The sequence below is a fragment of the Hemicordylus capensis genome, chromosome 3 (assembly GCF_027244095.1).
Source record: "Hemicordylus capensis ecotype Gifberg chromosome 3, rHemCap1.1.pri, whole genome shotgun sequence".
Taxonomy (NCBI): domain Eukaryota; kingdom Metazoa; phylum Chordata; class Lepidosauria; order Squamata; family Cordylidae; genus Hemicordylus; species Hemicordylus capensis.
Genome location: NC_069659.1, coordinates 273,066,253 through 273,082,731, shown reverse-complemented (window position 1 = coordinate 273,082,731; position 16,479 = coordinate 273,066,253). Strand labels below are relative to the sequence as shown.

Below are 16,479 nucleotides of genomic sequence, written 5' to 3'. Positions count from 1 at the left end.
TATATTGTGCAAATATTGACCATGCAGGGGCTTATTTTTCCATTTTTCTGCTCGGTTCTTGACTTGTTCTTTCTTGTAGGCCTGCTTTCTTTCATTGGTGTTGAATAGTTTCGCGTTATTGACCATTTTAAGTGCATCTTCTTCACTGTCTTTGATATATTCTTCAAGGCCTCTTTTCTCCTCCTCTACTGTTTGATGGACTTGCAGCATTCCTCTTCCACCTGAGCTGCGAGGGAGGTATAGCCTATCGACATCACTGCGGGGGTGCAGAGCATGATTGATGGTCATGATTTTCCTGGTCTTATGATCTAGCGTCTCTAGCTCTGCCTGGATCCAGTCTATTATTCCTCCAGTGTATCTGATAACAGGTATAGCTCAGGTGTTTATGGCTTGTATGGTGTTCCCACCATTGAGTTGGACTTGAGGATTTTTCTAACTCTCCTGATGTATTCACTTCCAATTTTTCTTTTAACTTCAGTGTGTGCAATGTTATCAGCCTGGAGAATGCCCAAGTATTTGTAATGTTCTTTCTCTTCCAGGTTCTTGATGTTGCTTCCATTGGGCAGTTCTATTTTTCTTATTTTTCTTCTGTTCATTATTAATGCACACACTTGTCTAGTCCAAACTCCATTGCTATATCGCTACTGAATATACAGTGTTTAGCAGTGATTCGATTTCTGACTGGGACTTTCCATACAACTTCAGATCGTCCATGTACAGCAGATGGTTGATTTTACTGGATGTTTTAGATGTTTGGTATCCAAGGCCTGTTTTGTTTAGTATTTGTGAAAGTGGAGTCATGGCGATTACAAACAACAGAGGAGATAGTGATTCCCCTTGGAAAATACCTCTTCTAATGCTCACCTGTCCAAGTGTCTCGCCATTGATTGTTAACTGTGTACTCCACATGCTCATGGCTTTTTAAAATAAATATCTGAATGTTTTTGCTGACACCAGTTGTTTCTAAACATTTTAGTATCCACGTGTGAGGCAATGAGTTGAAGGCTTTCTTGTAGTCTATCCATGCAACACTTAGATTTGTTTTTCTTCTCTTGCAATTTTCTAAAATCATTTTGGCAATCAGCAGCTGGACTTTTGTGTCCCTGGTGTTCGGGCAATTTCCTTTCTGTTCAACTGGAAGCTGTTTGTTAGTTAATAAGTGTTGCATTACTTCATCTATTATTTAAAAACTTTATTTCTTAGCCACCCCATAACAAATTGTTCTCTGGGCAGTTTACAACACAGCATTAAAACATGAGATAAAAACAAACAACACATTAAATCATAACAGACAAAAAGGGGGGGGTACAAAATACGATACAGAACAATCTAAAAGACATTGTTAAACTCAGATTTTTTTTAATTTAAAAGGCCAGAGTGAACAAGAAGGTCTTCACCTGGCATCTAAAAGAACAACATGAATAGGGCTCTAGTGACTTCCCAAGCATTTCCAAGTTTCATTGCTGAGTTAGGTTTTGAACTTAAACCTGTCCAGTTTATTTGCATCTCTGCAGGGCTACTTCCCAGGACTGGCCCGTCTACTAGTTGAGTTAGGCAGTCACCTAGGGCACCAAGCAGGGAGGGGGCTCATGACCTGGGTCACATGCCACCCTTGATTCCTAAGTATAATCCATTGGGTCATGGGTGCTTGCCTACCACCCCACTGCTGAAAGCTGCAGCAACAAAGAGAACTATGAGAGCATTCTGCAGGAGTGGAGGACACCACCACCTGCCCCCTTTACCTGTGCAGGTGCCCCCACCCTTTGGGTGCATGCCTCCCATCGTCCAAGCGAGTGGGCAAGTCAGTGAGTGAGTGGGCAGGTAGTGAATGAGCAAGTGCTCTCCATCCCTGTTGCCTGCCTGCCTACCCACTTGGGCAAAGGGGGCAGGGGGGTACCTGCAGGCTGGCCCTGATACTTCCATTTCTGTAGCCCTGCAGAGAATGTCAGCCAGCACCTCCAATATCTATTTCTGACAGTCTGCCTAGACACTACATTCACATGGTCTTGCTAATTCTCCTATGGGTGTTCATAAATAGGCCTTTTTGTGTTTACGGACAATGATCTAATGAGCCATATTACCTATAAACAATGGCTAACTTATGAATCATGAGATGCCTGGGCTCAAGTGTGTATAAAAGTCACACCTTTGACCCAGATGTACAAAATGGGTTAGTCTCTTTTACTGATATAGCTCTTATTGTCCCTACTTACTTGACAAAGAGTCACCCTTTAAAGCAGTGGCTCCCTTATATTTAGCAGGGGGAGACCAACTATCCCTATTCATCCCAGCCTAACATTCCTCTCAGTAGCTGTTGTGACTTATCGTGTGTGTGTGTGTGTGTGTGTGTCTGTAGTGTGTGTGTGTAGAAAATCCTCTTTGGGCCAGGAAGCCATCTTCTCATACCTTTTCTTAGAACACTTTTGTTGTTGTTGTTGCCATTGTTGAAAAGTAGATTATCATTATTATTACTAGTAATATTAGGTTGAGCCTGGACATCAGGGCTTAATTTTAGCACGGACAAAGCAGGGCTGAACTCCTGGAACCTGTTTTCAGTGCCACAACTGAGTTCTGTAATATGTGGGATAGTCCTCTAGAAGAGAGTGCCTTTGATCATGCACAAAGTGCTGCCTTCTCACACATCAAGCATAAAGCACATCAGAAATGTAAACACATTTCTGTAAATACATCAAGCCTAAGCACATCAGGAATTAAACAGGAGGCGCTCTATCCAAAGGCATCCTTGCTCCAGAGAATACAACCCATGAAGGCTATTCCCACAACCAGCCATAACTGGGCTAAGGGAACCCAGCCCTGTTTTGGCTGGTTGTGTCCTGCCATGGGAGCTGCATGGCTTCCGGCAGCCAGCCCTCTAAAATGCCCCTGATCTGCTAACAGCGCTCTGCTAACCCTGTTTTTGTGATCGTGAGTTGCCACGGTATGGCTTCACATCACGGCGACTCACAAGGAGACCCCTGACAAGAAGGCTACCACAGGCCTCCCAGCGTTGGGGGGCTCCCCAGAATGCCCCATGCACTTGCGCAGGGCATTCTGGGACTTCTGGTGGTCAGGTGGCCCCTGATCCCCACCGCCCCAACCCGCTCTGTGACAGAGCTGGTAATTGTGTGGGCAGCCAATCCGCAGCAAGCAAACGCGGCTGACACATGAGCAGAAAAACAGATTTAGGGGAGCGGTTGCTCTACCTACCCTGTTGTGAAGGGAGGCTTCGTAGCTGGGTTTGCTGCCGTGGTGCCGCCAGGATCGTCCCGATCCCAGTGATTCACATGCCCATGCAAAACCGGGCTGGGTTCCCTTAGCCCAGTTTTGCACGTGCATGTCAACAGCCTCAGTAAGTATTAAGAATAATTATCTGATCATCACTTCCCACATTTGCTATGTCCCTTCATATTCCCACATGTCCCCATGTTTTAACATAGCAATAGCAATAGCACTTACATTTATATACCGCTCTATAGCCGGAGCTCTCTAAGCGGTTTACAATGATTTAGCATATTGCCCCCAACATTCTGGGTACTCATTGCTTTCCATCAATGCTTTCCATCCTTTACTTAAAGCAGCTTTCTCTCAGACTGAAACTGCAGATTAAGTATCAGAGATGACCAACTCCAATCATGATTTATCACAGTGGAAGCACTCCTTCTTTGGGAGAGATTATAATAAGGACCATACCACATTTTGGAATTACCAGTTATTCAGAATCAATAATACAGTAAGGCTCAACAGGATCTTGTGTTTTAACACTGGTGCTCTGTTTTTTCCTTCTGTCATAATGTACACTAGACAAAATTTGTCTCTATGTGTTCTTTCTTGCATACTCCACAGAAGGAAACATCTTTCATGACTTCAAAGCAGTCCATTTCTGTTCCTCACTTGGGAAGGGTGGTTCTGTTTTACTTTATTATGCAGTGTGACAGGTTAATGTTGCACATTTGATGTCTAGCTGAGATGACAAAAGGGTTCCAGATGTATGCTAACAAGCAAGTAATTATCGTTGATGAAATTAACAATACTTGTTTTCTCATTCACCAAAAAGTAGGCAGCCTATAAGCCACTTAAGAAAAGAACAACTACTGTTCTTGCAATCACTAATGACATCAAAACTTGTGCACTATATGAAAAGATGGACATTATGGACTGCAAATGAGATTTTAATATCAGATCAACTGGTTTCTTAATTACTATAAAATGACAGATCAGACACTACCTGGTCTGATAAAGTGCTTTTCTACTCACAAAGACACTAACATGAATATGAGAAATATGTATATGCCGCTTTTCAACAAAAGTTCCCAAAGTGGTTTACATAGATAGATATGAAACAAATCAAAACAAGTCCTGATCCTCCTATTGATACTCTGCAGTCTTTTCTTCTGGGTGGAAGGACAAGGTGTGAAGACCTCTCTGTAGAAATGGCCCATGTCTACAGCAGTCTTCAAAGGCTTGGTTCATGTGTTTATGCCTGCCACCTGATTACTCAACACTTGATAACTCTCAGTTGAAAGTATGAACTGTATCATCAGGTAGTGTGAAAGTCTGCAGCAAATAATCTGCAATGGCTCATTCACACATGCAAGCTATGTTTGATGCTGTTGCCAAGTAGTAAACATTAATATGAGAACTGCTCCATAGATACCGTATGCCTAAAACTCCTGTTTAAAAGGAACATTTTGCAGGTTCTCTCTGGAATTCGTAGTAGAATGGTTCTGCTCATCCTGTCTGCTGTAATTTGTGCCAATAACTGGATTTCTGGCTTGGTCTGTAGTCCTGATTCTGCAGTCAATTATGTTGCTTCATCCCATCTACCACACACTACCTGATGACATACATCCTACAAACCATTTTCAGTATGATAGCACCTTAAACTCTTGCCACACAGACAGCTGCTCATCTGTAACCTCAAGCTATGAAGCTAAGGGAGGAGAGCTGGTCTTGTGATACCAAGCATGACTTGTCCCCTTTGCTAAGCAGGGTCCACCCTGGTTTGCATTTGAATGGGAAAATAAATGTGAGTGCAGAAAGACATTCCTCTTAGGGGTTGGGCCCACTCTGGGAAGAGCATCTGCATGTTTGCATGCAGAGGGTTCCAAGTTCCCTGGCATCTCCAAAACAGGACTGAGAGAGACTCCTGCTTGCAACCTTGGAGAAGCTGTGTAGACAATACTGAGCTAGATGGATCAATGGTCTGACTCGGTATATGACAGCTTCCTATATTCCTGTGTTCCTATAAAATAAGATAACTGATACTTCACTCCAGGATGCAACCATTCAGAAGTCAGGGGGAGGGGTTTCAATCCATTGCATACTGGAGGCCTCAAATGTCTGTCCTTCCACATGGCTACATATCCTCTGATTATCAGTTAAGTTTTTAAGCAGTCAACATACAGAAAATGCTTCTTTGAATCCCTAATTAAACAAAGGCAATTTCCTTATATTATTGGATTGTTCCACCCAAAAATAAAAGAGAACAATATTGGCTATTTTCACTAGTTTCTGATGAATTGAATCACTTGCTGAACAACAGAGACCTCATATTGCTTGTCTATAATTGTGTTAAGTTTTCAGTGCATTTTTTGACACAGATTGACCCCTTGAATATTATCATGCATCATCTCCAGGCTATCCAAGAGATACTGTGAACAGAATTTTGCTTTGTGATGGAAAAGGGGTATCCTGATGTTGGAGAAATGCCAAGAGTGAAATCAAAGTATTTCTAGGAAAGTGTCAAGACAAAAATCAAAGCCTTTGTTTATTATAATAATAATAGAAAGGCACAAATCCCATCACAACATTCTGTCATATTTATATTTTTCTAAAAACAAAGTCCCTGTGTGAATAGATATGTGAATTTGCAAGTGGCAGTTTTTCATTGGCCTGAGATAGGAAAACTATATTCTGCTGAGATAATATTAAAAGCCAGAACACTAGCTTGGGTTTGGTTTTGGTTTTCTCCCTTTCAGAAAGATACATATGCACTAGTGCATTTTAATTTTTTGTTGCTCTTTAATTTTCCTAATTAAAGTATTTGAGGAACCTCACTGATATTAGGGCAGTTCCATGACCATAAACTGGGTAGGAACATAAGAACAGGCCCAAGGCCTATCTAGTCTAGCATCCTTTTTCACACAGTGGCCCACCAGATGCCTCTGAGAAGCCCACAGGCAAGGTAGGGCAAGTGAGGCTCACCCAGATTTCCTTCCCAGCTTCTGAATGAGGTAGATAGAAAAATCGTCCTACCCAGCTAGGACTTGACAGACTATTAAGCTCCCCATCTCTTACCTTGTTTTAATTTCACACACTATGTCAACAGGAGCATACCCAGCTTCTGAAAATGGGTATGACTTGTCTCCTATCCAGAGAGAGAGAAAGAGAGAGAGAGATGTTGTTGTTGTTGTTGTTGTTTAATGATGGTTGGTGGCAAAGAATATTTCCCATCCTTTTCCTCTGAAAACTCAGTGACCAGATGCACAGAATGTCTAAAACTGCTTAGTGAGAAATGTACAGGTTGAGAAGGAAGGAATGACAAAGATATGTGGAACAGAAACAGAAGTTCAAAAACTGTCCTCAGATAAACTCAGTACAAGTTTTGGCTTCCAGAAAGTCTAGCATAAGTGCAGACTGGCTCTGAAAAGAGAAGAACACGTCACTCCCTCATACTCTTTCCCATATATTGTTCAATTTGCCATAGAAACTCACAAGTGAGTAGACAAAACAAGGAGTCAAAGTTCATAGGCTCACTGGGAGAGAAAGATTGCCAAGCAGCAAGAGGTCACTGGCCTTTAGCTGGGGTTAAATAAATAGTGAGTATAGGTAGAGTGTGCCGTCTAAATAGACAAATAATTCACTAATAGGTTACAACACTGTATACCAAGGCAGGGCTCTGAGCAGCTGAGATGATTTCTATCTCAGAGATGAAATTATTATTGAAGTTGCAAATCATCACTGTGCTTATCTTCTATATATTTAAAATGTATTGTCAGATTATACCTGTTGTAATTACTTTGACCGTTTATAATACCTTTTTATTATAATAAACTTTGATTATACCCTGACCTTACTTTGACAGTTTATTTCCATGTATATTTCTGCCAACTGAGTGTTAACACTTCATGTGTCTGATGATGCGGACAATAGCCCATGAAAGCTTATGCTACAATAAATGTGTTAAGGCTGCTGACTAACAAACATGACTACTCTTCTGGAAGAGATGGAATAGGGCTGCTTTGGATGATATTCAGCCCAACACACTCAATAAGGCTTAGGTTGCACCAACAACTCACCCATCCTGACATCTCCAGAAGACATGCAATGCATGTCAGGGAGTCCCTAACTTGCATGAGGAGGGTGTTAATCTGAATCGCCCTCTACACACACTCTAACATGGATTGGGAGCACACATAGAGGCATGATGCAGTTTAACATTCCCCTCATGCAATTACAGGACATCTTGAAAGCACATCAGGTTGTCCTTCTGTGAGATCTGATGTGACCCCCATCAGGGTGTGACCTCATGCTGACCATGTATGCTAGTATATATTTCATAGCAAACAAACAAATCTGAACTGACTCATAGTCACAAATCCTTGTTTTGTTTCCTTACTGTGTGTAGCATTAATGGCCCACAAATTCAGCACATACTAAGGATAGTGGCTCACATACAGCACAAAATTGTGTACACACTGCAGCGGAATATGCATGCAAGTATATAAGAGCACTCTTTGTGCAAATGCAAACATTGCACAAATGCAGTTGTGCGATGGACAGCTATATCAAATAGCTGTCCATTGCACTACTTGATTTGTGCCATTTTTGCATTTGCACAGACTGCTCTTATGAAATGGCACAAGGTTCAGTGGGTGAAACTTTGCACAGTATGTGAGACACCTTACGCAGTAGTTACCAGAAAATGATGTCTGCTAATATTGGTTTCAGATAACATAACTTAGAAAGTTTCTGTCTAAGCTATTTCTTAAATATTACTTTATGTGGATGTCAAACACTATATATTTATTATATCTCTCCTCAGCACCTTCACATTAATGTTGCAAATGCTGTCTGCCTTTAGCTCAAATTATCCATTTAAGGATCCTGGTTATCTAGCCTGGTTAAATGTGGATTAACCGTAGTGGTTTGACCAGAATTGCCCAGAAATTCTGGGTTCTAACAATCAGGGCCGATTTTATTTATTTATTTATTTATTATTGTTGCATTTATATACCGCCTTTCGTTAAAAGGCAACCCCAAGGCGGTTTACAAAAGTTAAAACATACAATAAAAAGACAAAAATATTAAGCTAAAAAATATAAAAACAAGCCAAATTTAAAATCTATAAAATACAAGCATAAAAACAATACAACAGGTAAAAACACACAGAAGCAGCAGTAAAAACGATTATGTAAAAGCCTGGATAAAAAGCCAAGTTTTAACAAGCTTTTTAAAGCCGTGATGGAGTCCGAGGAGCAAATGGCCACTGGGAGAGCATTCCAAAGTCTGGGGGCAGCAACAGAGAAGGTCCTGTCCCGAGTGCACAACAGCCGGGCCTCTCTCATTGTCGGCACCCGGAGCAGGGCCCCCTCAGATGTCCTCATCAAGCGGGCAGCAACCCTTGGGAGCAGGCGGTCCCTCAAATACCCAGGGCCCAAACCATTAAGGGCTTTAAAGGTCAAAACCAGCACCTTGAATTGGACCCAGAAATGAACCGGCAGCCAGTGCAGCTCTTTCAGAATGGGGGTGATGTGCTCCCAACAGGCAGCTCCGGATAAAACCCTTGCTGCCACGTTTTGCACTAGTTGCAGTTTCCGGATATTCTTCAAGGGCAGCCCCACGTAGAGCGTGTCACAGTAATCCAGCCGCGACGTGACAAAGGCACGATGGGGTGGAGGGGAACCAGTACAGATTACCCAGCGATTACCTGGTGATCCAGAAGGGGGCCCAGTAGGGATGTGCACGAAACAGTCTGGAGGCCATTGTGGAGGCCTCTGAACCAGTTCAAATGTGACACAATTTGAAGGTTGGGCACCAGGGGGGTGGTTATTTAAGGGCGGGGGGTGCACTTACCCCTCCCGCTGCTTTCCCCCTGCTGGTGCTCCTTTAAAAAAAAAACTTCTTGGGGCGGCAGCGTACCTCCCTGTCGTCCCTGCCCCCATTTTTGGCCGGAAGTGGCTGGAAGTACCATGCGTGTGCGTGCACATCACACACGCACACTGGATATGCAGGCATGCACACAACGCGTGCATGCACGCACAGTACTGCTGGCCACTTCTGGCCAAAAATGGGGGCAGGGGTGACAGGGAGCTACCCCAAGAAGTGTTTTTTTTAAGGAGTGAAGGTGGGGGAAAGCAGCAGGAGGGCACCCCCCCCACCCTTAAAGAACCACCATCCCCGGTGCTGGACCGCAGAGGCGTGGTTCTGTGCACACCACTAGGGCCTGGGGCCTGACTATGCTGCATATGTTTTTGTCTTGCCTCCGGTTGCCACCCTGCGTCCATCCCGCTGCCGCCACAAGGCCGAACCATCAATCTTTAAAATAATTCTAGCTGCCATGTGAGCCGCCAGGGGGTGGGGGGTGAGGCAAGCACACACACCCCCGTGGTGGTGGGCCGAGTGGGAACAGCTGCTGAGCCTGACCATCCGGCCCAGCAGCCCTTGAGAACTGTGAGGCACTCCAGCGTGCCAGCCAGGGCAGAGCCACCATTGAGTTGACATGTTCAAAGAACCCAGGCCACTGCTACTCAGGGGCCACACCTGGCACCCCAGACACACACCCCGCATATGACATCAGATGGCGGGGCGTGATTTAGCTCAAAAATGGGGCAAAGCGGGCCTGGTTTTTTTTGCTAAAAATCGGGCAGTGCTGCATTCACAGCGCGGCCAGAGTGACTCTCCTTGCCTTTTAAAGGCAGGGAGAGCTGCTCCAGCCACGCTGTGAATGCAGCACTGGCCAATCTAACTCCCAAATGGGGGCACACAGCAGGGAATTGCTCTGGCCACATTGCAAATGCAGCGCTGGCTTTTTTAACTCCCAAATGGGGCCATGCGGCCTCATTTGGGAGCTAAACCATGCCCCCACATCAGGGGTCAGACGCGGGGGCATGGCTAAACATTCCCTGTGTCTGATGTCAGATGCAGGAGGTGGGGCTAGGGGGGCTGCAGTGGCAGCAGAACCCAGGCTGGCGCTGGCCTCCCTCTGCCCCTGCACAGTTTGAATTGAGCGCCAGCACACGATTCAAACGGCGCAGTAATCCTGGAGCGCCTCACAGTTCTCAAGGGCTACCAGGCTGGGCAGTCAAGCTCAACGGCCATTCCTGCTCCACCACCCACCACCACAAGGAGGTGCTCAGCTCACCTCCCACCCCTGGCCACAGACATTGTGGCTAGATTGGCGGTTCAGCTTTGTGGAGGTGGCAGGGCGGGGCTCACAGTGGCAAGGAAGGCAGGACACTCACAGTGGGGGCCCAAAAATATTTTCACTAGGGCCCAAACTAGCTCTCGGCAGCCCTGCTCACAATCAGCTCCTCAGGACTCAGCGATCCTGGTTAACTCTTTAACCAGGATTGCCATGATTGTGTAAATGTAGCCTTTATTTTATTTTATAAATTTGTAACAAAGAATACTACAACTTAATTCTATCTGTGGTTATTCAGAAGTAGGCCCCATTGATTTCAGTAGGCTTTAGTTTTAAGCAAGTGTGCTTACAATTGCATCCTTGATCTCTTCCTAAGTCTTTTATGTTTTCTGCCTTTCAGAATTGCTTGTGACTGGGATATTCAGTGGAGTGGAATGTCCTTTCAGTAAACACAGAGCAGTTTTGGCTCAATTATATGATATCTGACACTGCTTATCAGTTGACAAACACAGATTAACTATTTAATAGGCCCTAGGAATTGCTGCAAATGGTACTGTTTGGCAGCCAGCATGTGCTGATTTTATTTCATGGCATGTTTGCTTGATACCTATGAACCAAATATGGCACAACTAATGAACCAAATATGGCACAACTGTAGCAAGGTGCAGAAAGGATGTGGGCAACTGACCCATTTATTTGCAAATGCAGGCACACTCATATGCCACCAAGTTATCATCTTGTTGCTTGACTGTCACCTCGTTACTAAAACTGAAAAGGATACATATTAGCCCTGTATTTGGGATATTGTAGTTTGATTTGGGTTCTGTGAAATTTCCATGAAACTCAAGGACATGAATACCCAGTTCTGTGTGCTTTATCATGCATCACGTGTTTACAGATAGTCCCCAATCAGCCTGCAACAGCAAATAACAATGGAGTCTCTCAAGAGTGTATATCCTCATATCTGGGGTGGGGGGCAGGGGGCGGGATACCTCCTTAAGCCATAGGTGAAGAAGCATCTGGCAGGGGTAGTAAAAATGTAGAAACCCCTACTCAATTGAGTGCTTGGGCTAAGAACCGTAGATAATTTATGGAAGCTCTCCTAACTCTGCACATTATAATTTTATTGCATGTTAGTCACAGCTGGCAATATTATTTTCATTTCACACTATTTGGATCTTAAAACCAAACAAACTATCTTAGTGATTAGAGAACAATATTAACATGTATTAAATGCTTGGTATTTTTGCAATTGAACCAACTGAACTAGAGGTACTTGGATTTCCCAGTCTTATTGCTTTCAGTGGTGCTAAACCACATTAGGTCAACCAAACAGTCTATTGAACAGGTCTGTGCATTAGAGCTAGACATTCCCAGACTTCCAAGCCGTCAGCCCTAAAAACCATACTTCTTATTTAAGCATATTACCTGCCAAAGCCACCTGGTGAGGTTTATATTTTCTCCACATTAGTCAGTGGTAAGCTAGTGGTACTTCTAACACTGGACACAGCATCATGCAGTGATAATCCGTAGTATCCTCTTATATGGTAAAGACAATTTTACAACTTTCCAGTTACCCAGATTACTGAATGGGTGCAGTAAAATTCTCCTCAAAATGTTCAGCTAATGCTTCAGATGATCAGCTCCCTGTATGGCTGTTTATCTCAAGGGGAGACTTGACAGATGCATATAAAATTATGTATGGTGTGGAGGCAGTGGGTAGAGAGGTTTTTCTCCAAGTTTAGGACCAACAAAAGCAAGTACTTTTTCCTCAGCCATGGAGGAAAATTAATTTACAGAATTCTTTGCCACATGATGTGGTGATGGCACCAGGTTAGATGGCTTTAGAAGGGACCTAAAGTCATGGAGGACAGATTTATCAGTGGCTACTAGTCATGATGGCTATGGGCTACCTCCAGGTGCAGAGGAAGGCTACTGAGTAGACAGTTGTTCTTGGACAGACAGAGGTCCTTTTTGTATTATTCATCTCCAGGGCTGCATAACACAAGAGGATACAGAAACTCTTGAAGCCAGGAAGGAAATCTTTATTTGACATCTGTGAACTCATATAGGTCCATTGATGTAAAGAAATGCATTCAAAAACAGAATCCAATCTCTTTATGTTGTTGATTGAAACCACATTGCTACTATCATGGTTGTGTGCAAAGAAAGGGGAAATAAATCTAAGAATGTTGTAACTTATATTCATACAATTGCTGCAGTTCAGTTTGAAGTAAACAAAAGCAGCAATTACATATAATCCTCTGTTTCTTTCTTTCCTCCTCTGACATGTGCTTTTCAGGCTAAAACTTGCAGAGTTCTTTCCCCCCCTCGTGCCTTATTAAACATAATAACTCTATGCAGATGCACTCTGATGCTTACTGAATTGATGTATTGTAATACTATCTGCAGGTTATATCATTCACTCATTTATGTAACCACTGGACTGGCATTAGAAGCAACACTGGCACAGAAGTCAAAGAGGAAAGGAAGGAAGTAACACGTTCTTTCAAAACAACATGCAACTTTCTTGCAACATGCCTCTGGAAAACATTCCAGAAAGCAAAACCACATAAACATTCAACTCTCTCTCTCTCTCCCCTCCCTCCCTTACACACACACACACACACTTTTCTTCTCTTGATCACAGCCTGTTTCTTACATATGTTATGCAGTGAATGATCAAGCATATGAATGCATGTTTACACATCTGTAACTTCCACTATGCAATGGTTTTGGCTGGCCAATGGCTGTAATAAAAACTGACTGACTATGCAATGGAACGTACCCTCAGGAGGTGTGTCTAGCCATAGATGTCTAGTGACAGAGACTGCCCTTTGCTCATGCCCTCATCTGTCTGCTGAAAAGGCTGATACTAGAGATGTGCAGACCAGCTCGACCTTGAGCCAGATCAGCCTCAAGCTGGCCTGGCTCAAGGGCTTGCCTTTGAGCTGGACTGGGCCCGGTTCAGCTCAAGATCAAGCTGAACACACACGCACAGAATGACTTGGGGCCAGTTCGGGGATTCTGTGAAAAAAATTCTTTTGAAGGCTTACCCCCCACTCTGGTGGCCTCTCGGGGTGCTGCCATGGCCATGGGAGTTGGAGGTGTCCTCCAGCATTTTGCCCTTCCCTAGGTCTGTTTCAGGCCATTTGGAGGCCTTTTTGGCACTTTCCGTGCTGGTAGTGTTCTTCAAAATGGCCGCCACCAGTGCAGAAAGGACGGGAAGGGCCCCCAAATGGGCGGAAACTGCCCTTTAAGGACCAGAGAAGGAGGCCAGCATGGGGAGGGGAAATCGCCGGAGATCCTCCCACGACAGCACCCCTAGAGGCTGCTGAAGGTGGTAAGTTTTTAAAAAAAATAATCCCGCCCCCTCCCAAGCCAGGCCCAAACTGGTTCGGACTCGAGCCGGACTGGGGCCCGGCTCATTTTGCATAAAACTGGACCGGGCCGAGTTCAATTCAAGTCCGGTTCTACTCTAACGAAACTGGGTTTTCCTAGCTGACACAGCTAGGCAGCCTAGCAGACACAAACTGACACAGCTGGGCAGCTACCAAGGCTGGCCCTCCTCAAGAAGGCCCATCAGTGAGGGTCCCCTTGTTGGAGATGAACTTCCAGTGCATCGACCTTTTGCACCAACTGTCCTAATGACCACTAGGGGCATTGGGAGTAGAGACAGTGAGTAAGGGTCTCCCTATCTGTCCCTACTCTATGACCCCCTGAACTGACTCTGCAGCACTTCCTGTGCTGAGGCACAATCCTTCCTTTCCTCCTAGAGAGCAGATGGAAACATCTCTCTCTCTCTCCTTACCTATCCACTATGTAGTCCTTTAGATTAGAGATAGGTCTTTCCTGTCTAAGTGTATTTAACCAATAAATGTTTAGTCTTTAGTCACACAAGGATCTCCATGTGTTTTCACTAAATAGCTGCAATATACAAACTATCCTCTGCTACCTACTCTGTAACTGGAGTGTGTGCTCATTCCTTAGTGCTCTGCCATAAACCTCTAACAGGGTTATGGGCCCGGCAGGAGCAACAGGCTTCTAGGCACAAGCAGAGTTTATTTCATTTTTCATTTTGAAAGTGCAGCTGAGTTAGTTAGGAACTGCAGCATGGATCCTGTGACCACAGCCTACTCAGGAATGGCTCCTTCTTTTCCCAAACTGGATGGCAATAACTACGAAAACTGGGCCCTCAAGATGAACGCGATCTTCATGACAAAAGGAATCTTTGAAGTGCTCATGGAGAGATGGCCAGCCCAAGATGAAGCTGCTCAAGCCTCGTGGGACAAGAAAAACCAACACGCGTATGGTCTTTTAATTTTGAGTATAAGCGATGATTTATTGATCTATGTGGGGGATACTGATTTAGCCTCGGAAGCGTGGGATAGACTGAAAAAGCAATGTAGCCAAGTCTCTGCAAACGCAGCTCTTCTCCTGTATAAAAGGCTATGTGAAAGCAAACTGCAGGAAGGTGGAGACTTTGAAGCCCACATAGCAAGTATCTTAGAAATTAACAGGCTTTTGAAGAGTAACCAATGTGAATTGAATGAAACTATTCTAATTGGGGCAATCCTACAATCCCTGCCTAAAAGTTTTGAACCCCTAATTGTCGCTCTTGAACTGTCTCACTGTGAACTGAAGGTTGATTATGTCGTGTCCAGTTTGAGAAATTTTAATATAAAGTTGCAGCAGGAGAAATTTGAAAGCGATGGCACTCTGGAACATTTCAGCAGGCAAAGTAATTCCAGCATTAGCAAGCGAAGTAGCCTCAGTGACTCATCAGCATATCCAAAGAGCAGGAAACTCAGAGGGCACAGACCTGGTCACCATGGCAATGAAGTAAACACAGGGATGAATCATGGCGACAAACAAAGAAGAGAGGAGAAGCACAGACAAGGTGGCTTATCTGAAAGGGCCAGTAGTAATGCCAAGAGCTACAGCATTACCTTAGGAGAGCGAACACAGGGTCACACTTTCATCCTGGACTCAGGTGCATCCCAGAATATAATCTGTGATTGCAATCTGTTCATTGAACTCGACGCATGCTACAAATCGGATGTCACATTAGCAGATCAAGGAAGATAAGTGTGGCAGGCAAGGGGACAGCAAAGATACTTTGTGGCTCTGCTACTGAAGCTTATGAGGTTAAGATAAATGATGCACTTTTCATGTCAGAGATGCAAGTCAACTTGATTTCAATTGGGCATGGACTCAAGAAGGGGTGCAAAGCAATTTTTGAAAATGAAGCGTGCTACATCTCTAAAGGTGATGAGTTAATCATGACTGCCCACATGCAGGATGATGGACTTTTTGAAGTGGACTGTGCTACTGCACAAGCAAACGTGGCAAGTAGTTGCCAACACAAAAATTGTGATTTCTTATGGCACAGAAAATTGGGCCACTGAAGCCTAGACTTTAAAACTGACTCCCAAATGAGGAAACTAACCGAGGGATTTAATATAAGGGCATGTCCAGAAATGGCCAGCAGATGTCACTGTTGCATTCTTAACAAGGGAGTCAGGCCAACCTTTCCGGCAAGGGGAAGTGTACAGTCCGGGAGCATTTTGGAACTGGTACACTCAGATGCTTGTGGCCCGTTACCGGTCTGTTCAGGTGGAAATAGGTACGTCCTGACTTTCATTGATGATTACTCCCGATTTTGCTATGTGTATGTTCTAAGAGAGAAAAGCCAGGTGTTTGAGAAATTTAAAGAATATATTGCACTGGTGAACAACAAATTTGGAAGGAAGCCCCAGTGTTTGAGGTCAGACAATGGAGGGGAATATATGTCAAACCAGATGAAAGAATTTATGAAATCAAATGGTATCTCTCACCAGACTACCCCTCCATTTACTGGACAGCTCAGTGGGGTAGCTGAGAGAAAGAACAGATCTCTAGTGGAAATGACCAAATGTCTACTGCATGATGCCAATCTAGCAGACAGGTTCTGGGGTGAAGCAGTGATGACTGCTAACTACCTGCAAAACAGATTGCCAACCAAGGCAACAAATAAGACACCATTTGAACTTTGGCATGACAGAAAACCTTCCCTAAGACACAGCAAAGTTTTTGGTTCAATGGCCTATGCATATATTCCCAAAGCAAAGAGGACC

General features: G+C 44.1%; 1 long non-coding RNA gene across 1 annotated transcript in view; it reads right to left on the bottom strand.

Annotated features, from left to right (window-relative positions):
* The window catches only part of LOC128351963 (uncharacterized), a 36,281-nt gene that overhangs the window by 13,870 nt on the left and 5,932 nt on the right, over window positions 1–16,479 (bottom strand). The window contains exon 2 of the long non-coding RNA XR_008320146.1: window positions 6,298–6,367. This is a non-coding gene — a long non-coding RNA (uncharacterized LOC128351963). The remainder of the gene's footprint in view (window positions 1–6,297; window positions 6,368–16,479) is intronic.